The sequence below is a fragment of the Oryctolagus cuniculus genome, chromosome 3, assembly GCF_051225735.1.
Source record: "Oryctolagus cuniculus isolate XC-2025 breed Fujian yellow rabbit chromosome 3, ASM5122573v1, whole genome shotgun sequence".
In the NCBI taxonomy this organism is placed as follows: domain Eukaryota; kingdom Metazoa; phylum Chordata; class Mammalia; order Lagomorpha; family Leporidae; genus Oryctolagus; species Oryctolagus cuniculus.
Window position 1 is genome coordinate 131479713 of NC_142869.1, and position 27420 is coordinate 131507132.

Below are 27420 nucleotides of genomic sequence, written 5' to 3' on the forward strand. Positions count from 1 at the left end.
TTTGTTGGCCAAAAGAAAGCAAGGCACACTCAGCCGGCGCAGTAGTGCAGTAGGTTAATCCTCCGCCTGCGGCGCTGGCATCCCATATTGGCGCTGGTTCTAGTCCCAGCTGCTCCTCTTCCAACCCAGCTCTCTACTGTGGCCTGGGAAAGCAGTGGGGGATGGCCCAAGTGCTTGGGCCCCTGCACCCATATGGGAGACCAGGAGGAGGCACCTGGCTTCTGACTTTCGGTCCGCATAGCTCCAGCCATTGTGGCCACGTGGGAAGTGAACCAACAGAAAGAAGACCTGTCTCTCCCTCTCACTGACTGTAACTCTCTCTCTCTCAAATAAATAAATAAAACCTTAAAAAAAAGGAAAGAAAGTAAGGCACAAAAGAGTATTGTATAAGTCCACTTACAGCATCAAGAATAGGCAACATCTGTGTACCAATAGAAGTCAGAACAGTGGTTGCCTATGAGGAAGAAGATTGGAAATGGGCAAGAGGATATTTTTGAGATGTGATCACAGTGTTTGGGATGAAAACTGGGATATTGCTTAAAGAGCATATAGAAATGCAAGATTTGTGTGCTTTATTGTATATAATTATACTTCAGTATAAAAAGTTGGCCACACATTAAATGTAGACATTTTAGATATTACGTGTTGTCTCCCTGCTACAAGACGAGAGGAAGTTAACACACTTGTACTTCCTCCTAGCCCCCTTCAATTTATGTGTATTCGTTTTTCCTTTTTTCAGGTTTTGTGGCATTCATTCTCTGCTCTGCAATCATAATCCCCCAGTTGTTTAGTCTTAGTTCTGTATTTAAATAGATTCTGTGCTCACCATGGATCCTTTTGCCACAGTTTTTCCATGTCTGAGTTATTTATTTTGATTCATCTCTTGTTTACTCAGATTTCACTGTCAAGTACTTTTTTTGGTTTATTTATTCTAAGGGAAGACTCATGGATGCTCTATTTCCTGCATATTTAAAAGGTTGCAAATGCCTGTGTTTTGTTTTTAAACTTAAACCATAAGTTAGTTGAATTTAATATTCCTGGGTCGTACTTTTTTCTTTTTAAAGGCACAGCCTCACTGTCTTTTGATATTGCATATTATTGTAAAAAGTGTGTACTCAGCTTATTTTTGTTGCTCTTTGTTTTGCACTACTTTGTTTACTCCATGCCTGAATATTTTTATTCTTACGTTCTATAACTTAATCACATTATAGATTGATTTCTCCATTAGTGTGTATAAGTTTTCCCTACCATTGTAATTCCCTAATGTCCTTTTGATCTGCAGATTCAGTTCTTCCTTTGAAGAGCTTTTTAATAGTATGTTGTAATTCTCTGTAGTGATTCTGTTTTTTGAATATGAATATTTTTCTCCTTTTCTCCTTTTCTTCTTTGTGAGTTTTCCTTCAAGAACAATATACTTCGATTTGATTGTCAATGATTTTCCATGAATCACTTTCTCTACTTTTAGCTTGTCTTTTCCCGTTGCATTGTGATTGTTTCTAGCCTTTATACCATTCATTAGATTTTCAACTCTGTATCTTGCTATTTCTAGTTTATTATATTATTAAATGAATAATACTATAGTTTAATTTTCTATGAATTTCCTGATTTCTACAATAGTCCTCTTATTTTGGTCTCTAGTTCTATCATCTAGTCTTTGTGTCCTTATCTCTGTAATGTGACATGCTCAGTGAAAGTAGTTGTCTGTTTTGGAAGTTATGTTCCTTACAATCATAGTTCTCCATCTGTCTTTTGCATGCTTAAAGTTAATTTTCTTTCCTGGTAATTTAAAAAATTCCTTTTTATTTGAAAAGATATTGATCATTTGAGGAATTTTATTTAGTGATCCCATTTGATTCCACTATTGTGACCTAGTTTATTATAAAAATTTTGTTATCTCATTGGTCAAATGGTTTATGCTTGTGTATCCTCTCTGTCTCCCTCACATCCTTACAACTGAATACACACATGACCATCTTTCATTTGTTTATACATGTGTGCAAGTGAAAATGCAAGTCCCTTTAAATTAAAATAAAGGCTGAAAAAGAGCTAATAGCCAAAACCCAATCAAAACTGTAATAGATTCACGCATGAATTAAAAATGAATTCCCAAGAGTGGAAGGGGGAGGAAGGGTAGGAGCATGGGGAGGAGAGAGGGTAGGGTGGGGAGGACCACTATGTACTTAAATCTGTATATATGAAATTTGTTTACCTTAAATAAAAAAACTAATTATTTACATTGACTCCTGAGACATATCTGCCTTGAAATTGAAGAGGAAAAATATGAGGCATCACAACAAACTTTGGTAAAATTAAAATCTTTCCTAGAAGCTATGTTTTAAAATCATATTTATGTCACTGTAATAGTATATCATGCAGTATCATACTATATATGTACTATTAGCATACTCTTATATCATTTTCAACTGACTTATGATATCAGAAAACACATGGAAACTAATAAACCTTGGTACTTCACAGAAAAAAAGGAAAAGAAAATGCATTGCCTTTTGGCAGGATTTGTAAGTTTAGATACTGTTATTTCGGATGCCTATTTCTAGGGATTGCTCCAGATTGAGCAATACATTCAACACAGAAATCCTAATGCTGATGTGAGTTTTACATTGAGTTTACTAGTTCTCTTAAGACCTAATTTTTTTTTTCATGAATAAAGAAGATTATGGTCCCTTGGGGGGAACTAGTGGCTCAGATTTCCAAAGACTATGTTAGTTTGGGGCAATGAGTATCAACAGTGGAAAGTTGTGCTGTTTCTCTGCATCTGTGTCCTTAGCAGAACTGTTTTATGTTTGTTTGTTTGTCTGTTTGTTTGTTTTGACAGGCAGAGTGGACAGTAAGAGACAGAGACAGAGAAAGGTCTTCCTTTGCTGTTGTTCACTCCCCAATGGCCACTTTGGCCAGCACGATGCGGCTGGCGCACCGCGCTGATCCGAAGCCAGGAACCAGGTGCTTCTCCTGGTCTCCCTTGCAAGTGCAGGGCTCAAGGACTTGGGCCATCCTCCACTGCACTCCCTGGCCATAGCAGAGAGCTGACCTGGAAGAGGAGCAACTGGGACAGAATCTGGTGCCCCGACCGGGACTAGAACCCGGTGTGCCGGCGCCGCAGGTGGAGGATTAGCCTATTGAGCCGCGGCGCCGACCAGCAGAACTGTTTTAATAATTTTGTGACCGTGGAAGTCAATCAGTCACTTGTAACCCATAAAATCAGAAACAATAAGCCTAGTCTTAACTGATTGTGCCAGGAAAACAGTGGTACAGCCTAAAAGAGGGTAAGATTTGAGGTTTAAATGAAGGTGAGAAATCATTGCAAATAGATTCTACAGAAATGCAAGGCATGCTTGACAACATTACTGAATTCGTTAGCGGGATGTCATGTGTACCATCCGGGTATATGTCCTCTCTGGAGGGCACTTTTACTTGGTTGTATTCTGTTGTCAAGTGGTGTGGGAGTGTTCAGAAATCCACTGATAAGTCTGAAGTTTTATGCTGTATTGTTGTTCTCTTCTTCAAACTTAACAGATAATAATGAGAAATTATCATTTTAATATTTGCAATCATTAGCCCATTTTTTCTTTTTTTTTAAAATTTTTTGACAGGCAGAGTGGACAGTGAGAGAGAGAGAGACAGAGAAAGGTCTTCCTTTGCCGTTGGTTCACCCTCCAATGGCCGCCGCGGCCGGCGTGCTGCGGCCGGCACACCGTGCTGATCCGATGGCAGGAGCCAGGTACTTCTCCTGGTCTCCCATGGGGTGCAGGGCCCAAGCACTTGGGCCATCCTCCACTGCACTCCCGGGCCACAGCAGAGAGCTGGCCTGGAAGAGGGGCAACTCGGACAGAATCCGGCGCCCCGACCAGGACTAGAACCCGGTGTGCCGGCGCCGCAAGGCAGAGGATTAGCCCAGTGAGCCGCAGCGCCGGCCCAGCCCATTTTTTCTAATTGGAATAGTGAAGAGAGTTTTCCTCTTTCTGAATTATGTTGTATCTTTCTGCATATTATACTTAATTTGGGATTATGTGCTTTACATTGAGCTTTCCATGTGTAATATGAAAATCAGGAAACAATTAAAATATACCTTATCTCTTACAGGATTGTTTGCTTGCTCAGATTTATTGCTGCTAAAATAAATGCATGCCTTTAGTGATTTAAGTCAGATGTGATTTTTGAGTTTCATTTTATTTGCATTTTTTAGCCAAATTGAGTGATTTGGTACCTCCTTTCCCCTTTTGTTGCTCCCCCTCTTCATGGAGGAACGACACAGGACCCTGCGCTGTTCTTTCGTCTGCTCGGCCCTCCCCGGGTTTGCTGCTGGTTCTTCCCGGGTTGGCTACCGACCCTTCCACCTCCGTGGAAGGGCGGTTCCCCCTGCCACCTTCCCCACTTCCGCAGGGGAGCGGCACACCGCCGGCCGGCTCTCTCGGGGGCTGCACAGGTGTTCCTTCAGGTAGATGTTCCCCTTAGATGTTCCTGGTGCATGCTGTCTCTCTCCTCCCTTCTAGTCCTCTTCCGCCAATCCCAACTCTGCTACCCACACGCCGAGTACGCTGCCCTCCTCCAATCAGGAGCAGCTCCTGCTGTTTATTGGTTGAACTGGAGGCAGCTGTGTAGAAGCTGTTTCCCTTCTCAGCGCCATATTGTGGGAGAGCAGATGCATAGAATAAGTCTTAATTCCAGTAACTTAGTCTAGCCCGAGTTGCTCCCAGTTGCTCCCCACACCCTTTCCTTTGGGAATGTTTTAAAACAAGGTTTTTCTTTTTCCTTAGAGATTTGAATGCTTTCTTCTTGCTGAAAGTGAAATATATATTAGATGAAATTATCCAACTGATACTTGAGCAGTAATTTTTTAAAAAACATTTCAGCACAGTTTGAATTCTACAAAAGAAAAATTGAGTGGTAGTAATACTAAGAGTTCTCATATGCCCCTCACCCACATTTCCCCTATTAGCATCTCATATTAGCATCTTTGAGGCTATGAATAAAACTAGTATATTTATTTTCACTGCTTCTTTTCATGTCACGTCCTCCCTCTTTTTTTTTTTTTAAAGATTTATTATATTTCTTTGAAAGAGTTACAGAGAGAGGTAGAGACAAGAGAAGTCTTGCATACACTAGTTTGCTTCCCAAATGGCCTCAATGGCTGGAGCTAAGCTTATCTGAAACCAAAAGGCAGGAGCTTTATCCAGGTCTCCTACATAGGTGCAGGTGCCCAAGGACTTGGGACATCCTCCGCTGCATTCCCAGGCACATTAGCAGGAAGCTGGATCAGAAATGGAGCAGCTGGGACTCAAACTGGCACCCCTATGGGTTGCTGGCTTTAACCTACTCTGCCACAGCATGGACCCCTCATATACCCCCTCTGTAGGCAAATGTGGGGCTTTGGCAGGAAATAAGGAGATAAAATTAACTAATACAGGATTACAGTGGGATGGCTGGAAATGTAAAATCTTGACTGCCTTTCAGCCTCACTTGCTGTTTTATATGATATTCACAGAACACACAGTAACCTGCATGCAACACAATATTGGAAAGGAAGGAGTCCAAAATAAGACAGATCCTTTGTTTCCTTACAACAAGCATCACCAAAAGGCCCCTTTGAAACAAAAAGCAAATGCCCAGGAGTAGAAGCCAAGGACAGCATGGATAGTATAGTGATATACAAAAGATTTTTTAAAACAGTTTAATCAGGGCTGGCGCCGCAGCTCAATTGGCTAATCCTCCACCTTGCGGCGCCAGCACCCCGGGTTCTAGTCCCAGTCGGGGCACCGGATTCTGTCCTGGTTGCTCCTCTTCCAGGCCAGCTCTCTGCTTTGGCCCGAGAGTGCAGAGGAGGATGGCCCAAGTGCTTGGGCCCTGCACCCCATGGGAGACCAGGAGAAGCACCTGGCTCCTGGCTTCCGATCAGCGTAGTGTGCTGGCCGCAGAGCGCTGGCCGCAGCGGCCATTGGAGGGTGAACCAACAGAAAAGGAAGACCTTTCTCTCTGTCTCTCTCTCTCTCACTGTCCACTCTGCCTGTCAAAAAAAAAAAAAAAAAAGAGAGAGAGACACACAGTTTAATCAGGGCCTCTACCATCCGTCACAGTAGTTGGGTTATCTAGCTACAGCTCTTGATTCCAGCTTCTTGCTAGTACAAATCCTGAGAAGCAGCAATGGCTCAAGTATTTGGCTTCTTGTCACCCATGTGGAAGACCTGGATTGAGTTCCCAGCTCCAGGCTGCAGTCCAGTCTAGCCCCAGCCATTGTGGGCATTCAGGGAGTAAACCAGGGTTTGCCTGTCTCTCTCTCTCTTGTCTCTCAATCAAATAAATAAAATTTTTGAAAAGTATTCTGGAGTTTAAACAAATAAAATAAGAATCTGATCAGTTTATTTGTTTTGGGATTCTGATATTTGGAGTTTATAATCATTTGCTTAGGATTTCCTGCTTGACATGAGCAGCACAATAAGCCTAATTAGTTGTCAAATATTTTAGTTGAAAATCATAAAGGACGTTTTTTAGTTTCTCTGTTAGTGTAGATATTTTGTATGCACTCTCTTCTTAAACATTTCATAATTTTGAAGCAGCTGTGGTTTGGACAGAATAACAAAATACTGACTTTTCTCCAAGATGATGTACACATTGTCACCCATCACACTTTTCTTGCTGTCAAAATTTTCTGAGCTTGCTATGACCTACTTAAAGGTCTTATGACAAGATTAGAAATTCTAGTGAATTTTGTGCTGGAGACTGGATTCTGCATTTGTACTTGTGTTTCCTAGCTTGTTCCTATGGAGATAATGGCCAGCCTTGTCATACAAACCCACTGCTTGCTTTTTTGGTATACATGCATTTTGGTTTGACTCTCTCAGAAGCAATATCATTTGATTTGGTTGATTTGACTTTGTAATATAGCGTGTGCATATCTTTTAGTATTTTGTCAGAAGACATTTTAATGACATGTTCACCTCACTTTAATTCCAGTTGTCAGCATTTCCCTTATAAATCTGTATTTTTCAGGGGTTAATCTAATAGTTTTAAGAATGTTCTGGAGTGAAGCAAGCAATCATCCTGCAGCAATGAGATTAATTTGAAGAGGGCTGAAGTGATGAAATACACATCGCGAATTCTCTTTGAAAAGAAATCAGTGTATGAATTAATAAGCTCAAGAGAGAGGAAAAGGGAGTTTGTGGTAGAGAGTGAGAAAGAGGCTCCAGCTTGATTAAAGGTGGGACTGAGCCGGGTATTGTGGCCTAGTGTTAAGCAGCTGGTTGGAATGCTTGCTACCCATATCAGAGTGTCTGGTTCAAGTCTGGCTCATCTGCTTCCAATCCAGCTTCCTGCTCATGTGTAGCCTGGCAGGCAGCAGGTGATGGCTTAAGTGCCTGAGTCCCTGCCGTGCACATGAAAGACCCAGATGGAGCTGCAGGTTCCTTACCTTAGCCTGGCCCAACCCTGGCTAATGTCTGTACCAGCAGATGGAAGATTGCTTTCTCTCTCTTTGTTGCTCTGCCTCTCAAATAAATAAGTAATTTAAAAAAAAAAAAAGAGTAGGATGCAGTGTAATGAAAAATTACAAAAGCTAGGCTTGGTTTTCTTTCTGAGATGTTTGTAGGAAGATGGGATAATCTTTAACACTGCAAAACTCAAGAGAAAGGATAGAGGAGGAGGGGAAGGAAGGAGGGCAGAAAGAACTGTGTAGAGTAGGGGAGTGGGGTTAAGATTTCCTGAGTCAACAAATAAACCCCATAGCATCTGCATAAATAGGTGAGAGAACGGCGCTTCGCTTCTACAAAGCCCAGCAGACAGGAAAGAGTTGAACAACTGCAGGAAGCATGTCTTGCTGGGTCGGCAGTGAATTAGACTGCAGGCCACCCTTGTGGGCTGGAGACCTGAGCCAGCCCCTCTTCTAGCATAGTAGCGTGCAGTGTCATCCCTTCCTGCTTTTTTCTTGTTTGCTGCTGTCTCTGATTCTTTGGCCTACCTGTTAGTAAGTAACGGCCATGGTTTTATAGTGCTCCTACATAATGTTTCTGCTGTTTTCTGGTTTGATGACACAGTGAATGGGACAGGTGGGCATAGGTTTACCATGATGAGCTGCAAGTTACAAGAGACTATATGTGACTTTTGCCTTACAAATCTCTGCCCCTTGTCCTGCATTTCATCCTTTCTCCTGTGTTTCCCGTAGATTATGGGAATCCCCCTCAACCTGGGAAATCCAAGGTGCTGACTTGCTGGAGCGATCGTTTGACCCAGGACATCTTCAGGGTATTCTGAAGATTTGTCACTCTGTGAAAGCTTCTTTTCATAGCAGGTTCTATCTACATGGCCCTGGACTTTTGTGTGTCCTAAAGCACAAAGTCTCGACCTAAATTGAAACTCTGTCTTGTCAGTTCTGGCTGAAGTTCGAGGGAGTAGTCTGCTGAGACTTCGCTTGTTGCCTGACTGGAGAGGGTGTAATATCTGTGGGGCCTTTGCCCCCATGCTGCAGGGAGTGCATATATTGGTTTTAGAGGCTGAAAAGCCTGCTGCACCAACAGTGTGCTCCACCACAGCCGCCTTGTTCTCATCTCACAAATTTTGTGCTTTCAGTGTGATTTAGAAACACTTGGAAAATGCCAGCTCATTTTTTAGCTGCATTTATTTACTGAGGCAGTGTTAACACTGCTAAGTGTGTGCTATCCAGTTGGCTTTGGACAGTGGTTTGCTTTGTGTAATTCTATGTGTGGTTCAGATTTCAGACTCCTGTCTTTCATGACAAAATGGGTACAATAGAGACTATTGTGTGAAATAAGCCAGTCTCCAAAAGACAGATATTATATATTTTCCGGGCTTTGTGGTAACTAAATATACAGAGTACAAAAAAAGAAAAAAGTAACATATATGAGTGAAATTGACATTGTGAGATTTCATTATTGTTTATAGTCCTTCTCTACTCTTGAGGAACACTGGTTTTGCTAGTTGTACTACTTGACATACTTGTTGAATTCTTTATTTGGTGGAGGGTTAAACTTGTGATTATAAAGTAAATTGAAAATATGTCATTGTAAAAATTAAAAGAAAAATATGAATGGAAGGAGGAGGGAGTGTCGTGTGGGAAGTATCATGCTTTTTTTTTTTTTTTTTTGAAACAAACTAGTTTATTCTTTCAAGGAAATGAAACAGCAGGGGCTGAACTAGGAAAGAGGCAGCCCTGGCCACATTCTATGCCCTAAGCAGGGGTCTGAGATGAGGCCAGGCCAGACCAGGGCTCCATGTGCCACTGGGGAGGGGACAGGCCCCAGAATAGGACTTTGTTCTGTTAGTAACAGGAGCCACCCGCAGCTGCACCTGCCCAGTGTGTGGCCCTTCTGCCCCGACCTGAGCAGTCTGGGAAGGGGCTGGCAGCACCTGAGGGTGACTCTCACATTTGCACCCCTGCGCCCCCAACTCCTGTAAACAGCAGAGCAGCTCACGGCCCCCAGGCCCTCAGGACGGTATGAGGATCCGAGACTTATGACTGGGTTTCAGGCGGCCCAGAAGCTGCCAGGCTTTCTCCTGCATGAACAAGTGGTCCCTGGTGCTCCCACAGGCCACCGTGGATCGGGCACCACAAAGTGGCCTCAGGGCTTTGGGGCTGGCCCCGCCTTCTCGGGCTTGGCCTGGAGGAAGCCCTGGTATAGCAGGCTGTTGTCCTCTTTGATTCCAGACAGGATGTGGCTGGCAGAGCCAGAGGGGATGGTGATCGGCATAGCCAGACCCTTGGGCATTGTGGACATCACCAGCTTCATGTCCTCGTCCACAATGTCAAGAGCCTAAGACTTCCGCACTTTCTTGATGGGGCTCCGCTGCAGCCCAGGCTTCCTCTTCTGCTTCTCGGGCCTCTGGTCATCCTCAGCAACGAGCTGGATGCCAGCCTCGGAGCACAGCACCTCCTTCAGGTCCTCCTCCAGCTGCGGGGTCTGAGGCAAGGGCTTCAGGGGTCCGTGCTTCGCCAGGGCGTCCTTGAACGGGTTGGGCGTGCAGGGAGTGTTGTCCAAGGAGTACTTCTGATCTGTGATCACAAACGCGGCATGCCTATGGCGCAGCGGCGTCTTATCCCGGAGCAGGGGCGTGGTCACCGCCACCTTTTGGCTGCACACTGGGGTGGACGTCAGTGAGGGGCTCTCGAGCTCCAGGGTATCCTGTTTGTTCCAGAAGTTTAGAAACTGGGAGGGCGAGAAATGCAGCGTTTAGACAGGCGTGGTCTCGGGTGTGAGGCTATTGCAGTCCAGAAGGACAGACTGGCACTGCTCTCCGTGATGGGGGGACGGGGCCACTCGCTACTTCTTCAGCCACTTGAGCACCGAGTGCGGAGTGCCAGCGCCGGAGCCCCTGATGTCTGTGCTGGGGAGATGGGGGTCAGCTCACGCCAGCTACCGCAGCTCAGGCGCGAGATGCCGTGGCCGTCCAGGAGATACTCGGTCACCTGGGGCACCAGGCCTGCTGGCTGGCTGGGAGGGTGTCAGTGCCTGCTGCTGGGGTGGTGCCTGAGGCTGCACTGGGCTACTGTTGACGTTGCCCTCTGTGGATTGCTCCTCGGGGAGGTCAGATTTCCTCAGGTGGCACCAAGCATCAGGGTCCGACTCGATCAAGTCCAGGGCCTCCAAGAAGCTGGAGCCCATGGCAGAGATGAGGAGGTTGGCAGCCTCCACCACCCGCTTGTAGGGCAGGCTGGTCTCCAGTGGGGAGCCCTGCTGGTCCTGGCACTTGGAGAATTACTGCAAGGGCTCTGGAGTGTGCACACTGTCCGGCTGCACAGGGATGAGCTCCAGCTCGGCAGAAGGGGCAGTGGCCGCCTGCTCCTTGCTGCCTTCCTCCGCCTTCATGGCAGGGGGTGCCGGGGGACCAGCCGGTCACAAGACCGCCCTGGCCTTCTGCAGCCTGGGCACCCTGGTGGCTGTCCTTGTTCTCGAGCTCCAGCAGCAAACACACAGGTTTGCAGTCTTTGGACTCACTCAGGAAGCCTCTCGTGTCCACTTTCCTTTTGATGGTGGAGTTCTAGTGAGCCTAAACAGCGTTGTCCATCCCTCCCGGGCAGCATTTTGGCGATCTCAGCCCAGCGGCTGCCCAGCACCTTGTGGGCCTTGAAGATGATGCGGTCTTCCCAGACCAGCAGGACTTCTTCACCTCAGGGTTGAGGTGGTTGTGCCAGCGCTCACGGCACTGCTTCCCCAGCTGGCCCTTCAGGTGCTTGGGGATCCGAGTCCACTGCTTCATGCTATGCTTTCTGACAAGCTCGATAACCTTCTGGTCCTCCTCTTTGATCCAGGGCCCCTTGACAAGATCAGGATTCCAAGCTCTCAGCCACCGGTACTGGCATTTCTGGTCAGTGTGGTTAGGAAAGTGGCTGGCCAGGAACTTGTGGTCTTGCTGTCTGAACTGCCTCACCAGGGCCCTCAGCTGCTCATCCTCCTCGTGAGTCCATTTGACCTTGCACTTGTTGTCCCTCTACTCCAGCATGTCTGAATCCGTGTCCTGGCATTGCAGCTCATCCAGATCCTGTCCATTCGTCCACTGAGATCCTCCTCCCGCCTCCCCGGCCCCAGCTGGCTGAGACCAGAACGGGGGCCAGGACAGGGTCAGGACAGGGACTGCTTAAGCCACTCTAGGCCCCCAGGCAGCAGTCTGCAGCATCCAGTATCATGCTCTTAAAACTGTTAATATGAAATTTGTTCCCTTTATATAAATTTTAAAAATTAAAAAAAAAAAGACTTCCAGCTTAACTGTTCAAATCCAACATGAAATCCCTTCCCAGCCTTCTAAATATGTGTTCTCCTTAGAAAACAGGTTTCTGTAAAGCCTGCTGTTACACGCCCAAATGCTTGTTTACTCTTCAAAGGACATCTTATTTGCTTTCTGCAAAACCATGATCCTGGCCCTCTATACTGGTCAACACGTATCTGAAGCTAGCATTTGAATTAGAGATGTGATATGCTAGTACCAGAGTCCTTAAACTACTAGTCTCCTTGGCAGATGTAATGGTTTACTTACTTAACTGTTTTGCTTATATTAAGAAAGGAAATTTTTCAAGTCCTTCTGAACCAGAAAGTTACATTTGCAATGATCTAGACATTTAATTCCTTTTTGAAATATTATAACTAATTTTCATAAATGTTTAGAAAAATAATCTTCATACTGTTTCATATCAGTCATATTTCTCACAAATAATTTCTTTCTGTGATACATCAGTAGTTGACTCTCACACTTCCAAGGATTGTGTGGGAATCAGATCAGTTCATTTTAGAATCTTCTGTCAACAAAAGCAAACCACTGAGTGAGTGCAATTACCATCTCCATTAACACAGCTGTCTGTTGGAACTAATGAATTTCCTTGTAGGTTCAGGAGTGACTGCAGGCTGACATTTTAAATTATCCAACCAAAGTGACAAGTTCTGTCATTCAAATTATCAGAGAAATTCAGTGGTTAATAATAGTACTCATCTAATATGAATTTGAGTTTGCAAAAGATTTTGCAAACACAATTGTTGGTGCTAGGCTGAACATGAACACTGCCTTAATAGGGGTTATTTTCCCTATTACTTTTATCCTTTGAGGATGCTTAAGGTTTTCATTTTTATAAAACAGCTTCATAGGCAAGAAATGATTCCATGCTACATAATATGAGAAGTTAAAGTGCTCTTCTTTCTCTGGTGGTTGCCAGGTGAATTACATGGACTGGATGTGGGACATGGGTAGATGTGTGTCCACACAGCAGTTGTGTTTGAAAGGGTGATGTTCCCTGGGAGCAGCTGTTTAACCTTTCTGTACCTGAACATTCAAAACGATGTGGCACAGGACCAAGGAAACGAGCAAGCACATCTCAGAACTCGGTGCCAGAAACCCAGTGATGACAGGTTCTTCAAGGGCAGCCGATGCACAAAGAGAAAAGAGAGAAAACTCAGAATGCACCTGGCTTGCAACATAATATGGTAGGACTAGCCCTGCTAGGTAGCTGATTTACATTTCAGATAATTAATAGGAAAATACTAGCCCCAGCAGTACCATGTTTAAACAGATACAGAGACATCTAAAAAAGAAGACGATCACAACCACATGAGCAGGATTGAGCTGCAGTTTGATTTGGTGTGAAATGGATGCCAGCCCAATGGGTGAAAGGAACCCCGGGGGACAATTAGAGTGTGTGGGGGAGTCAGTGTGACTGACTGTGCCAGAGAATGGAGCACAGCTGTTTTGCTGTGTGGACAATGATCCAAGGTGTTCATTCAGTTGATCTGGATCCTTTTTTCTGGGTTTCAGTTTCTCCCACTTGATTTTAGCTATGGGGTGATTTCTTCTAGCTAGATCTGTTTAAAGCATCATCACAAAATAACATTTCATCCAATCACTTGTACTTGTGACCTTTACTGCTAAGACCAAGCATGCAAGATGATGTAGTTCTGTGTTTACAATGGTGGGGTAGCAATTTCCAAGGAAGCATCAGTTGATCCTTTTAAAAAAAGATTTTATTTATTTATAAAAATTTATGTATTTATTTGAAAGGCAGAGTTACAGAAAGGCAGAGGCAGAGAGGGAGTCTTCCATCCTCTGGTTCACTCCCCAAACAGCCGCTTTTGCCGGAGCTGGGCTGATCCAAAGCCAGGAGCCAGGAGCCTCTTCCAGGTCTCACATGCTGGCTCAGGGCCCAAGGACTTGTGCCATCTTCTACTGCTTTTCCAGGCTATAGCTGAGAGGAGGATCGGAAGTGGAGCAGCCGGGACTCAAATCGGCACCCAAATGGGATGCTGGCACTGCAGACGGCATATTTACTCACTGTGCCACAGTGCCAGCCCTTATTTATTTATATATTTATTTGAGAGGTAGAGTTACAGACAGAAAGAGGAAGAGACAGAAATAAATGTCTTCCATCTGCTGGTTCACTCTTCAAATGGCCACAAAGGTTCGAGCAGGGCTGATCTGAAGCCAGGAGCCAGGAGCTTCCTTTGGATCCCCCACGCATGTGCAGGAGCCCAAGCACTTGAGCTATCCTCTGCTGCTTTCTCAGGCCACAGCAAGGAGCCAGATGCGAAGAAGGGAAGAGGAGCAGCTGGGACACAGTGGTGCCGCAGGTGGAGGTTTAGCCTATTACTCTACAGCACCAGCCCACCATTCGTCCTATGGATGCAGGCTGTGGCTTCCACTCTCCCAATGAAATGCTTCACTTTTGGAAAAGGAGTACATTTTCAAAAAGTTCTAAGAAGATACAGGAACACATGCTGTGACCTATTAGGATCTCAGCCCTCAGTGGATATGGACTTTGACATAGTCCTTTGGGCCTTCTTCAAGTTAATTTAAAAATAGTCAGTTCACCAGTTCCTGCACCTTCTCACCCTCCTGGGATCTGTGCTTTATGCTCTGGTGATGCTCATCTACTGACGGCTCCCTCTTTCTTTCCCTTCTCTCTGGCAATCCTAGTCCTCATTTAAAACTCAACAGGTGGGGCCAGTGCCGTGGCACAGGAGGTTAATCCTCTGCCTGCGGCTCCGGCATCCCATATGGGTGCCGGTTCTAGTCCCAGCTGATCCTTCTCCAATCCAGCTCTCTGCTGTGGCCTGGGAAAGCAGTAGAAGATGGTCCAAGTGCTTGGGCCCCTGCACCCACATGGGAGACCGGGAAGAGGCACCTGACTCCTGGCTTGGGATCTGCACAGCTACAGCCGCTGCAGCCATCTGGGTGGGGGTGGGGGGGTGTGAACCAACAGAAGGAAGACCTTTCTCTCTGTTTCTCCCTCTCAGTGTCTGTATACCTCTCAAATAAATAAATAAAATCTTAAAAAAAAAAAAAAACACACTCAACAGGTGTCATCTGTGTCATGGAAGCTTTGTCATTCCTCTCCCAGATTTGTCACTACTGCTTCTTCTGCATACTGTTCTGGCCTCATGTTGAGTCCTGTCCTTCTCCAACCATGTAGTTTCATGTCTCTTCTCCTTCTCTAGGCTGCAAGATTGGAGAAAGGTCTATGATTTAGTCACTTTATCTTAGCATCTGTGCCTGGTACTCAGACTAGTGCTTTAGAAATGATCGTTGAGGGGCCAGCATTGTGATGCAACAGGTTAAGCCATTTTCTGCAATGCCAGCATCCCATATAAGTGCTGGTTCTAGTCCTAGTAACTCCATTTCTGATCCAGCTCCCTACTAAAGCACCTGGGAAAGCAGCAGAAGATGGCTCAAGCATTTGGGCCCTTGCCAACCTTGTGGGAGACCATGATGGAGTTCTAGGCTGCTGGCTTTGTTCTATCCCAGCCCTGGACATGGCAGCCATTTGCGAAGTGAACCAGCAGATGGAAGATCTCTTTCTCTGTCTCTTCTTCTCCTGTCACGCTATCGTTAAAATGAAATAAATCATTTTTTAAAAATGAATGTTGAAGGGAAAGAGGGACAAAGTCCTATTTTTTTTCCCCTGCCTTCCTGAGCCTTGTACATTTATGGCTCCTTATTATCAAATATTTGGGGCACAGCTCAGCTTCTTAGCACACATGTGTTCTGCTTATTTTATTTTATTTTATTCCAAAGATTTATTTATTTTATTTGAAAGGGAGAGGCGGGGGGGGGGGGGGGTCTTCCTCTGCTGGTTAACTCCCCTGATAGCTGCAACGGCCAGAGCTGCACTGATCTGAAGTCAGGAGCCAGGAAACTCCCCTGGGTCTCCAACGCGGGTGCAGGTTCCCAAGGACTTGGGCCATCTTTCACTGCTTTCCCTGGCAATAGCAGAGAGCTGGATCGGAAGTAGAGCAGCCAGGACTCGAACCAATGCCCACATGGGATGCCAGCACCATAGGCTGAAGCTTCACCCACTATGCCACAACATCAGCCCCATCTGCTTATTTTAAATACATTGAGTAAAGCTTTCGCCATAATGACAGAAGCCAAATGAGGTGACTCTGTTTTGATTGTTTGCTTCCCGACTTAATGCAAATGATTCTTCATTTAAGCTCATTGAAGTTAGAATCCATAAAGACATGAGTAAAGGATAGTAGCTTACCTATAACACAAAATTCCTGTTAGTATTTAGAGGTTCAGAACTATAGAATTCTATGAGAATGTCAATTTTCTCCAACATATTTGTGAGGTTGAATTATATTATTATCATTTTCAGTAGTTGCCCCATATTCTAAAGTGCCAGTGAAGAGCAAATGAGTTCGTCTAAGCTGATGATGATGACCTTAGCTGGCTGCACTGCTTCTGTGTTAGAACTGCATCCTGAGCAATTTTTCTGTCTCCTTCAAGACCGACCTCCCATCCCCAGCCACTTTGAGTTGTTTTGACCCTGTTTAACTTGACCTTTTGTTGCATTTCTAATATAAGTTCAGTGTTTTGGAATGAAGGTGACAAGGATGGTAATAAGCAAGGGAGCTGAAGTTCTAGAACGTGGATAGGAAATTTTTCTGTAAATGCTGGATAGAATTTTAGACTTTGGAAGGACAAATAGTCTTTGCGGCAACTGCTGTACTCAATTCTGCCATTATAGTGCAAAAGCAGATACCGACAGTACATGAATAAATAAACATAGTTCCATTTCAATGAAACTATTTGACAATATAACTTGAATTTCATGTAATTTTCATATGTCACAAATATTACTGTTTTGAGTTTTGCCTAAACATTTCCAAACATGAGAAACATTTGTGGTTCAGAGGCACAGGCTTACAAAAACAGGTAGTGGGCTGGAGCTAGTTGAGGGGTATTGTTTGCTGACCTTTGTTCTAGGGGACAGGTATAGAGGTGGTGATGGAGCCCTTACTAAGTACCTTCTCATGTTAGATAATGTGCCATGTGTTTGACAAAGTTCTGATAACTAGTTTGGTAAGGCAATCTGATGCTTATACAAGCACAGAGGTGGGGCCAGCGCTATTGCTTAGCAGGTAAAGCTGTCTCCTACAGTGTTGGCATCCCATATGGGCAGCGGTTCAAGTCCCGGATGCTCCACTTCCAATCCAGCTCTCTGCTAATGTGCCCGGGAAAGAGGTGGAAGATGGCCCAGGTCTTTGGGCCTGTACCCACATCCGAGACCCATAAGAAGCTTCAGGCTCATGGCTTCAGATTGGTTCAATTCTGGCTGTTGTGGCTATTTGGGAAGTAATTTAGTGGATGGAAGACCTCTCTGTCTCTGCCTCTGCCTCTCTGCAACTCTACCTTTCAAAAAAATAAATCTTTAATAAAATAAATAATTAAAGCAAAAAGGTGAGCACAATGAGAGGGCTTGTGTGGTTTTCATGGGTGTATCAAGAAGTAGCACTTACCTGAGCTTTGGGTTTGGAGAATATATAGATTCCTGTATAGAAGTAGGCAGGGGAGGGAGCAGGCATTGTGGCACAGCAGGTTAAAGCCCTGGCCTGAAGCGATCGTTTGAATCCTGGCTGCTCCTCTTCTGATCCAGCTCTCTGCTGTGGCCTGGGATAGCAGTAGAAAATAGCCCAAGTCCTTGGGCCCCTGCACCTGTGTGGGAGACCCGGAAGAAGCTGTGGCCATCTGGGGAGTGAACCAGCAGATGGAAGACCTCTCTCTCTGTCTCTACCTCTCTCTATAACTCTGACTTTCAAATAAATAAAATAAATCTTAAAAAAAAATAAGTAGGCAGGGGAGGTTTACTGTGGAAGTAACATTCTCTTTTGAATATGAAATTAACTAGGCAGTGAATGGGGTGAAAAGGTGTTCCTACAGAAAGATCACCTAGGCCAACTAAAAGTTAAGAAAGCATCATGAGAAAGAGTAGCTATAAGATTCTCGTGTGGTTGATGGAAAATAAAGGATGATTAGGGAGCTGGCCCGAAACAAAGCCACCACCTGTGTTAGGCCACTGGAGATGAGAACTTCATCTTACAGTCATGAGGAGTCATTGAAAGCATTTTTATGGAGACATATGATTGACTCAGTTTGGGGTACATCATTGTTGGCATGGACCCCTGAATGGAGGAGGAATTGGAAGTGCTGAGATAGGAGGCAGCATTAAGGTGACTGAAAAAGTTTTATTGTGCTGGTGGAGTATGTTATCTTCTCCTTGCCTAGACTGATAACTAAGTACTGTGAACTAAGAATAGGAGGGCAAAAAATCTCATCGTTCTCACTGCTAGCAAAGCTCAAATGCCCAGCATACTATCTACTGTATAAAGCAAAAGTCAGGTCTGTTTCTATGTTTGTCCTCATCCAAGGTATCTGTGAGCTTGTGGTAGTCTCACAGGAATGGAGCTTAATTGGAAGCTCAGTGAGAGCTTGGGAAACTCAATGAGGATAGGGTAGATACAGTAGCTTTTGAAAAAATCCATTGCTGGACTCTAGCTCCCAGCACAGTCCCAACGCATGATAGGTGCTGAAGGAACATTGAGGACTTAGCTTATGTCAGCATTTGGAAGACATCTGTGCTATCATCAGTGCCACTAAATACTTTAGGTTGGTCTTCAAAATTTCTGTTGATTAGTGCTTTCTCAATGACCAGCTGTGTTATGCAAACCAAGTTTCTCAACTTGGAAATTTGGTTATTTTGTGTGTATGTAATAGCATGGTAATGAGGAAGGAGCTGTCCTTTTCAAAGAGTTGTGTAGGTTATGATTTAAAAGGTAAAGCATTTAGTTAGGAAAAGTTATGTATCATTTTGCTGATTACACACCTTAAATGACTAAGAATTTATTAGCAGTATTTTTCATAAGAGCCTCCAATATGAAAATAACCAATGCTTATCCATATACAATAGAGGAAGATCTTGTGTTATTTTGCGCAGAGGTATGTCAGTATCTTTTTAAATTTTAGAAGAATCATTCACTTTTATGTGAAGAAGCTAACTGAAAGTCAAGTTTTCTGAAGTTGCAATAACAATAGCTTTAGGAATGATGCCCATAATCTAGGTCAACCATGATGATGGTTTGACCAGGTTGGCATTGGTCAAGTGTAGGAAGTCACCAGACTCTGGAGGTATCGAACAAGGAGAAGACAAGATTTGTTGATGGTTGGTTAATGCAAGTAAGAGAAAGGAGGCACAGCTGACTCATAGGGTTTTGTTCTGAGCAATCAGAAGGATGCAGCCGCCATTTCCTGAGATGGCAGGCTGACAGTTGAAGAGATTATGGATTGAAATTTCATGTTGAGTGGAAAAGGAGTTTAGGATTTCAGTTTGCTAGAGGTATTAAATAAGACATGGAGTATACTAAATGTACTATAATTTGGAGTGCAAGGGAAAATGTCTTGCCTAAAAATATAATTATTTATAGCCAGCAGGCATTGGAAGATCCCTTGTGACACTTGAATTATGCAATCATTAAGCTTTTAGGGCAAACTGATTACTTTTATAGAGTGATTGTATTAGGAAATTTAAAGCACCGCAGCCTTGACTGTGTCTCTTCAAAGACACATACCTAAGTAGTGTGAATGAAAGTAGTCAAAATGAAAAACAACTCACATGTGCATGATACACATTGCCTTGCCACTGAAAGCTGTAAACAAAGTAGTTTGGGAAGGAAACCTATTGACCAGCATTTATGACTGATAAATCAAGAAAAAGAGACAGTTTTCTGGACTAGTATCATTTAGTCTCCTGGTTGACAGTTTGCAACATTAATTATCAAAGTTTTAGTCTTTTAATGACATGAAAAGAGCTAGGATACAGATTAAAGAGTAAGTCTGTCTTTGAGAATTATTTTTGTTAATTCCTCCCAGACATATCACAAAATTGATAAGTAGAGGGTGTTCTTTGAGGATTTTCAGCTTGCAGAAATAATGCTGCACAAGTAATATGCTACTGCCATGTAGGAGGTGGAGCACAGAATGTCCCTTTCATTAGTATTCTGCTGGTTACATTCCAAGGAGAAAGGTCAAAAAAACAAAGGAACAGAACTCCTTCACTATTACTTATTTAAAGAATAGTAGAGTGCATAATAAGCTAAGAACTCTGATCTAGAAGGCATATGATGTCATCTGACATTGAACTTTCTTCCATAAGCTTTACCCCATGAGAAGTCAATGATGTGTCTTCATGAAGGACAGAGCGACTTTGCCCATGAGCCAGCCTGGTTTCCTTGGATGCTGTTTCTAACCTGAATGACAGAACATTGAGTCTTAAGGGGAAACAGAGGCCTTTGTCGAAGCTTTCTGCATGAACTCAGCACCAAGACACTCCACAGCTTCAGTGCTATGTCCAACACATCCTTACCTCTGCTTCATGGACTGGCTCTGGAAAACCTGCCAAGAGGCTACTTAGAAAGGTCCTCTCTGTGGTAGCAGCTGAACTTGAATTTCTGGGGCAATTTGCAGGCCTTTAGCTTCAGGTGCTTGGTAGGAATTATGACCAATAAATCACAGAGGTTGGAAGTTGAGAGAAGAAGCATTTCATTAAGGAAGGATTTCTTGTTGTTAACTCCTTACCAGGTGCTTTTAGGAAGGATTGTAGAAATGGTACATTGACAGCTCACATTTAATTGCCTCCCAAGGGTGCCAATCTGTGTGCCGATCGTCCCCGTGCCCTCGAGGGAGCTCGTTCTCTTCCAACAGCACCTATAAGGCATGGACTGCTATTACCGTGATTTTACTTGTAGGTAACAAATTGTGCATCAGTAGCAGGAATGTCATTTGAACCTACCTCTGCAGAAGCCTGCATCATTGTCTTCCTCATCTCTCTAGTGTCTGTTCCCTTCTTAAGTAACAGTGATTAAGTTGGGTCGTCTATCAGAAGTCTCAGGGTTGAACCCTCCTGTGTGGTGTCACTTTCAAGCTGATGTCAGGCAAATGGCTTCACTTGCTTGGGCCCAGTTTCCTCATCTATAGAATACATATAATAGGGGCCAGTGCCGTGGTGCAGCGGGTTAATGCCCTGGCCTGAAGCGCCGGCATCCCATATGGGTGCCGATTCAAGACCCGGCTGCTCCACTTCCAGTCCAGCTCTCTGCTGTGGCCTGGGAAAGCAGTAGAAGATGGCCCAAGTCCTTGGTCCCCTGCACCCACCTGGGAGACCTGGAAGAAGCTCCTGGCTCCTGGCTTCAGATCAGCGCAGCCATTTAGGGAGTGAACCAGCAGATGGAAGACCTCTCTCTCTCTCCCTCTGCCTCTTCTCTCTCTGTGTAACTCTGACTTTCAAATAAAATAAATAAATCTTTAAAAGAATACGTATAATAATGCCAACTCACAGATAGTCGCTGTGAGGAGTGAAAGTGAGAGATTGTAGATACTGCTGGGTCAGTACATAGAATAATGTGCATTCCATGGCAGATGTTTCATAAGCATTTAATGAGTCAGTGGTTCTAATGTGCTAAGCTGATACCATTGCAAATCGTGGGGAATGTGGCTAGGGACAGAGGAGATGCTGGTGAAGAGGGGATGGCAAAGTTTTCTGTTCACAGCATTTCCCCCACTGTCATGGCACAGAACAGCTTCAGAGTCCATGGAAAATGGAGTTAAAAGATGATGCGTATAATCCATGAATTTTTTTGAAGCCGCCTCAAACGAGCTCAAATGTGACCCTGCTAAAGGCTACTGCTCTTTACTGGCTTAAAATATTTACATGAATTACGGCCGGCACCACAGCTCACTAGGCTAATCCTCCACCTTGCGGTGCCGGCACACCGGGTTCTAGTCCCGGTCGGGGTGCCAGATTCTGTCCCAGTTGTCCCTCTTCCAGGCCAGCTCTCTGCTGTGGCCCGGGAGTGCAGTGGAGGATGGCCCAAGTTCTTGGGCCCTGCACCCCATGGGAGACCAGGATAAGTACCTGGCTCCTGCCATCAGATCAGCGTGGTGCGCTGGCCGCGGCGGCCATTGGAGGGTGAACCAACGGCAAAAAGGAAGACCTTTCTCTCTGTCTCTCTCTCTCACTGTCCACTCTGCCTGTCAAAAAAAATATTTACATGAATTAGAAACATTAATATTAAAGTATTTATTTTAATAAAAGAAACATTTAATATGCCCTTAAAATGGTGTCGGATCTTTTTCTGCTCTGACCTGTGTGAGTGGTGGGTGTCTAGTGACTTATTAGAGATTTTTATTTATTTATTTTGATAGAGTTACAGAGAGAGAGGTGGAGATACAGAAAGAGAGAGAGAGAGATCTCCCTTCTGCTGGTTCATCCCCAGATAGCCATAATGGCCAGGGCTGGGCCCAGCCGAAGCCAGAAGCCAGGACCTTCTTCCAGGTCTCCCATGTAGATGCAGGTGCCTCAGCGTGTGGGCCATCCTCCAGTGCTTTCTCAGGAACATTAGCAGTAAATTGGATCAGAAGCAGAGTAGCCAGGTCTTGAATCAGCACCCATGTGGGATGCTGGTGTTTCAGGTGGCAACTTTACTGTCTATGCCACAATGCCTGCCCCTAGTGACTTATTTTAACTGGGAATCTGGAAGGTGGGCTCCCCGGGATGGCCATGATTACAGTATTTACTCATTTTTTGTTTCTAGTCTGTGTTCGACACGTGGGAATGGCTTGGAAATCTTTTAAGGAAATATTAGGTTAGAACTCCCCATGTATTAAGTAAATTAAAAGACAGACTTTAAGGAAGCTTTTGAAAGATGAGGGGGAAATAGCTTATAGAGTAGTCATGGAAGAATTTATGGAAATGACTGGCTCCTTTGTGGGTGATATAAAATGCTTACGCTGGCAGTCAGACCCACCGAGTAGATCAGTCTAACTTGCCTGGTGGATTTTCTCTGCATTGCAAGTAGCTTAGGGACTTTGTGCATAATGCATATGTGTGAGAGCTGTGTATGAAATTCATGTATTACTTCTGTCTTTTTTAGTCTAGTCAAAAGCTAAACAGGTGCTGATTTTTACTTATCATTTGTAAATGTCTGCCCTTGTTCTTCACCTGGGTGTAGGCCCTTAGAGAATAAGTACCTAGTCTCGTGTATATATGGTCGACACATACTCATATCCATAGTACACATAAATCTGTATCTTTGAGATTCACCTTGCTATATAGAACACAGGCAAGAACCACTAAGTGAATTTCTGAACAGACAACATAGATTTGCTGAAATCTGTGTGCTGAAGCACTTGATAGTCACTGGTGGGTATTTCTTAATTCTTTTTTGTGCCTCAGGTTAAAGGACTGATTTAGAATAGAAATAGTGTATTGGCTTTGGGCATCGGCTGTTGCTCTCTGCATGTTCTCTGGGATTTGTCTCCAAACATGAGTTAGCCATGGCAATGAGCCTTCTCCTATCTCAGTTGACCTCCACCTTTGTTCCAGATGTATTATTGGACCTCCAAAACTCAGGTGCTGTCTCTATCCAACCTGGGTTCTAGGCTATTGACCCCGGAACCTCTGCAGATCTGGCAAGACTATGATTCTATGTTCTCAGCTACTGTCTTCTGCTCTGTCAAGTAGGAGAGACTGTCTTTTATTAGGGATTGAGGGGAACCTAAATGCAACTTATTAACTATATGAGGCTGCCATTTCTTTATTTTATTTTATTTTATTTTTTTCATAGGCAGAGTGGACAGTGAGAGAGAGAGAGAGACAGAGAGAAAGGTCTTCCTTTGCTGTTGGTTCACCCTCCAATGGCCACCGCGGCCGGCACACTGTGGCCAGCGCACTGTGCTGATACAAAGGCAGGAGCCAGGTGCTTCTCCTGGTCTCTCATGGGGTGCAGGGCCCATCCACTTGGGCCATCCTCCACTGCCCTCCCAGGCCACAGCAGAGAGCTGGCCTGGAAGAGGGGCAACCAGGACAGAATCCGGTGCGCCGACCGGGACTAGAACCCGGTGTGCCAGCGCTGCTAGGCGGAGGATTAGCCTAGTGAGCCGCGGCACCGGCTGAGGCTGCCATTTCTACTCCGCTTTGGCTGCTGTTACTGTGGCAGGACCTCCGGAATACCACAGACCAGTGAACACGGGTCGCTTTTCCTTGAAATTTCCAAACCCATCTGGAAATCTGTACTCAACCTCTTCCCCTACTCCTGGGTCTTGACCCCAGTAGAAGAGCAAGCAGATCCCATGTGTGTGTTTGTGTGCCCCTCTCTGACTTACCTCTTTCATTCTTCTTCTTCCCCTTCTCTTCTTTTCTAAACTAAAAGAGCTTTTTCTCCTTCCTGTGAGGAAACCCTTGGGTTTACAGCAAAGCTATTCTCCAGAGTCTGGTTTCTGATATTTAAAAGAAGCTTTAGGAATTTTGAAAACATGTCTGCCAGCAAAGCCAGGCTCTTGCTAATAATGAAAGCCTTAGGCTTTCCTAATGGTTGGAAAATAAGCAAACCTGTTTGGGAAGTAAAACACTGAGCATTGTCTCCTTTGTTCTGCTGTCCTCTTGAAACAGTGCTGCTGCTTCAGTGGGAGGCGTAACAAGTCACTGGGAATGAAAAATACAAGTGATAATATGCAAGCATCCAGTTGTAGAGTCTCATGTGGACCAGTACCAGTCCAAGATGCCCTGCACCCTGACACTTTCCTGCTGATGGAGAGTGTGAATGACAGTGTGGAAGGGAGGGGAGAAGCAGTTCTAACTCTTTTAAACTATATTTCTGTATAGGGCCAAAGTCTTAAGGATTTGATCTCCAGAGATGATGTTGTTCTTCCAACTTTTCCATTTCCCTGGAGGAGAGATGAATTGGAGAACAAAGTAGAAATACTGGAATAATGATAGAGAACATTTAAGGAGTTAGTGTAAGACATCCCAAGTGAAAGTCAGGATTAGCTCATGGTTCACCAGGGATCCGATGGTCATAAGATTTAAAAGGGGCATGAAAGGCCATTGTGATTTGTAGCAGTCTTGCCATATCATGTTGATTTGAATCCCTTCATTACCTAGCTTCTTTTTTTCCCCTTTGAAATATTTATTTATTTATTTGAAAGGCAGAATGACAGAGAAATAGGGAGAGATCTGCCATCTGCTGGTTCACACCCTAAATGGCTGCAAAAGCCAGGGCTGGGCCAGGTCAAAACTAGGAGCCAGAAACTCCATCCTGTGCTTCCATTTTGGGGGGCAGGGTGCTGCTGCCTTCCCTGGCACATTAGCAGGAGACTGGATCAGGAGTGGAGCAGCTGGGACAAACCAGCACTCTGATATGGGACACCAGTTGTAAGCATTGGCTCTTGACTCACTATGTTTCTTTACATTTTATAAAAGATTTTATTTATTTTTTTTTACAATTTTTTTAACTTTTATTTAATGAATATAAATTTCCAAAGTACAGCTTATGGATTACAATGGCTTCCCCCCCATAACATCCCTCCCACCCGCAACCCTCCCCTTTCCCACTCCGTCTCCCCTTCAATTCACATCATGATTCATTTTCGATTCTCTTTATATACAGAAGATCAGTTTAGCATACATTAAGTAAAGATTTCAACAGTTTGCTCCCACACAGAAACATAAAGTGAAAAATACTGTTTGAGTACTAGTTATAGTATTAAATCTCAATGTACAGCACACTAAGAACAAATTTGAAAGGTAGAGTTACAGACAAAGAGAGGGAGAGAGAGAGAAAAAGATCTTCCATCTACTGGTTCATTCCCCAAGTGGTGGCAACAACCATAGCTGGGCCGATCCGAAGCCAGGAACCAAGAGCTTCTTCTGGGCCTTCCATATGGGTGCAGGGTCCCAAGCACTTGGGTCATTTAACACTGCTTTCCCAAGCCATAGCAGAGAACTAGATTGGAAGAGGAGCAGCCAGGACATGAACCAGTGCCCATATGGGATGCTGGTACCAATGATGGATGCTTAGCCTACCATGCCACATCACCAGCCCAAGTTTCTTTATGTTTTTTATTTTTCTACTTATGGGATACAAGTAACTCTGGGGTATGTAAAGTAGAATCCATTTCAACCTATTTTCTTTGTCATATGATCTTACCATACATGCTCTCAGCTTTGAGGTACTGAAGATGTGTCCATTTAGCCAATAACTTATCTTCAAAGAGTTATTGACGTTTATCCATTTTTCCAAACAGAAATATAAATTCAGAAGCTTGTTTTCCAGAAGGCCAGAATGCTGCAGACTAAATTAAGGCTATCAGGAGTTGGACTGAGATGGTTGTGTTGTTTGAATGGATAAAAGGACCCACCACAGCCAGGGAATAGTAATGAGACTGGATTTTTTTCTCTCTCGTTGTCTATAACTCTACCTGTCAAATAAAAAAAAAAAAACACTATACTTGCATGTTTCTGCTACACAGCTTCAAACACAAGGAAGGAAAGGGATTCCCTATAATAGTTGGTATTTTTATCTCTGCATTTTCAGTTGTCAATTGGAATTTCCTGGTGTAGTATGATGTAGTTGCACATTTAACTTTTAGGTGAACAAATGAATAAACCGACTTTCTTAGTGTCCATGTTCTTAAGAAGAACTCACTGCAAAATGCAGAATTTTTTAAAACTTGCCTTTTGTAGTAGGCAAGTTCCCTGTTTTAGATTCATTGAAAAGGTTAAAAATGAGAAAATATTTAGTTTATTAAAGAAGTCATGAAACTCTGATTTTAAAATAGTCAAGAATTATCTTAATTTTTTACTAAAATTTCACTTGGCATTAGGAAAGATGGTATGATATTTATCTATTTTATATTTTACAAGAAGATGATAAATACAGAATTTTTAAAGACATTTTGGAGACTTGATGCCCCATGTTTAGTGCTTTTTTCCATTCACTTATGTTTAGAAATAACTAAGTTATTCATTTATAGAGATTGCTTTTTAACTTTAAGAAGCTATTACAACAGGGTGGGCATTGTGGTACAGTGGGTTAACCTACTAATTGCGATGCTAGTATCCTATAACAGCATGCAAGTTCAAGCCCTGGCTATGCCACTTCTCATCCAGCTCCCTGCAAATGTGCCTGGGAAGCAGCAGATGGTGGGTCAAGTGCTTGAGTCCTGCCACCAATGTGAGAGACCCATTGCCACTTCAGCCTTGTCCAGACCTGGTTCTTGTGGCCCTTTGAGGAATGAAACAGTGGATGGAAGATTTCTCTCTGTCACTCTTCCTTTCAAATACACAAGTAAATAAATACATTACATTACATACACTACATTAACCTATATTTATTATTGATAGTGAATGTTTCCATGAACTGACAATGCTTTGTAAGCTATAACTAACATATGGCTATTACTAGAGGCTGTAATACAAGATACTTTTATTTATAGTCATTATATTAGGAGAAAAATTCATACACATTCTTTTCATATACATGTACCTTTTTCTAGTTGTACTTGGGAATTTGAGTTCCTAATTCTTTGATTGTTGGTTTGTTTGTTAATGGGGATTATCTGCAAATTCCTACACACACCAATGTAAGAACACTTCCTACCTTCAATTTAATTTTTGTATAGTGGCTGGCGCCACGGCTCAATAGGTTAATCCTCCGCCTGCAGTGCCGGTACCCCAGGTTCTAGTCCCGGTTGGGGCGCCGGATTCTGTCCCCGTTGCTTCTCTTCCAGTCCAGCTCTCTGCTGTGGCCCGGGAGTGCAGTGGAGGATGGCCCAAGTCCTTGGGCCCTGCAGTCGCATGGGAGA

General features: G+C 44.0%; 1 protein-coding gene and 1 pseudogene across 5 annotated transcripts in view; one reads left to right on the top strand and one right to left on the bottom strand.

The window, feature by feature from the left end:
- Nucleotides 1-27420, top strand: part of DOCK4 (dedicator of cytokinesis 4) — a 521894-nt gene that overhangs the window by 182664 nt on the left and 311810 nt on the right. The window lies entirely within an intron of this gene.
- LOC127491809 (myb-related protein B pseudogene) lies at nucleotides 9381-17309 on the bottom strand (annotated as a pseudogene).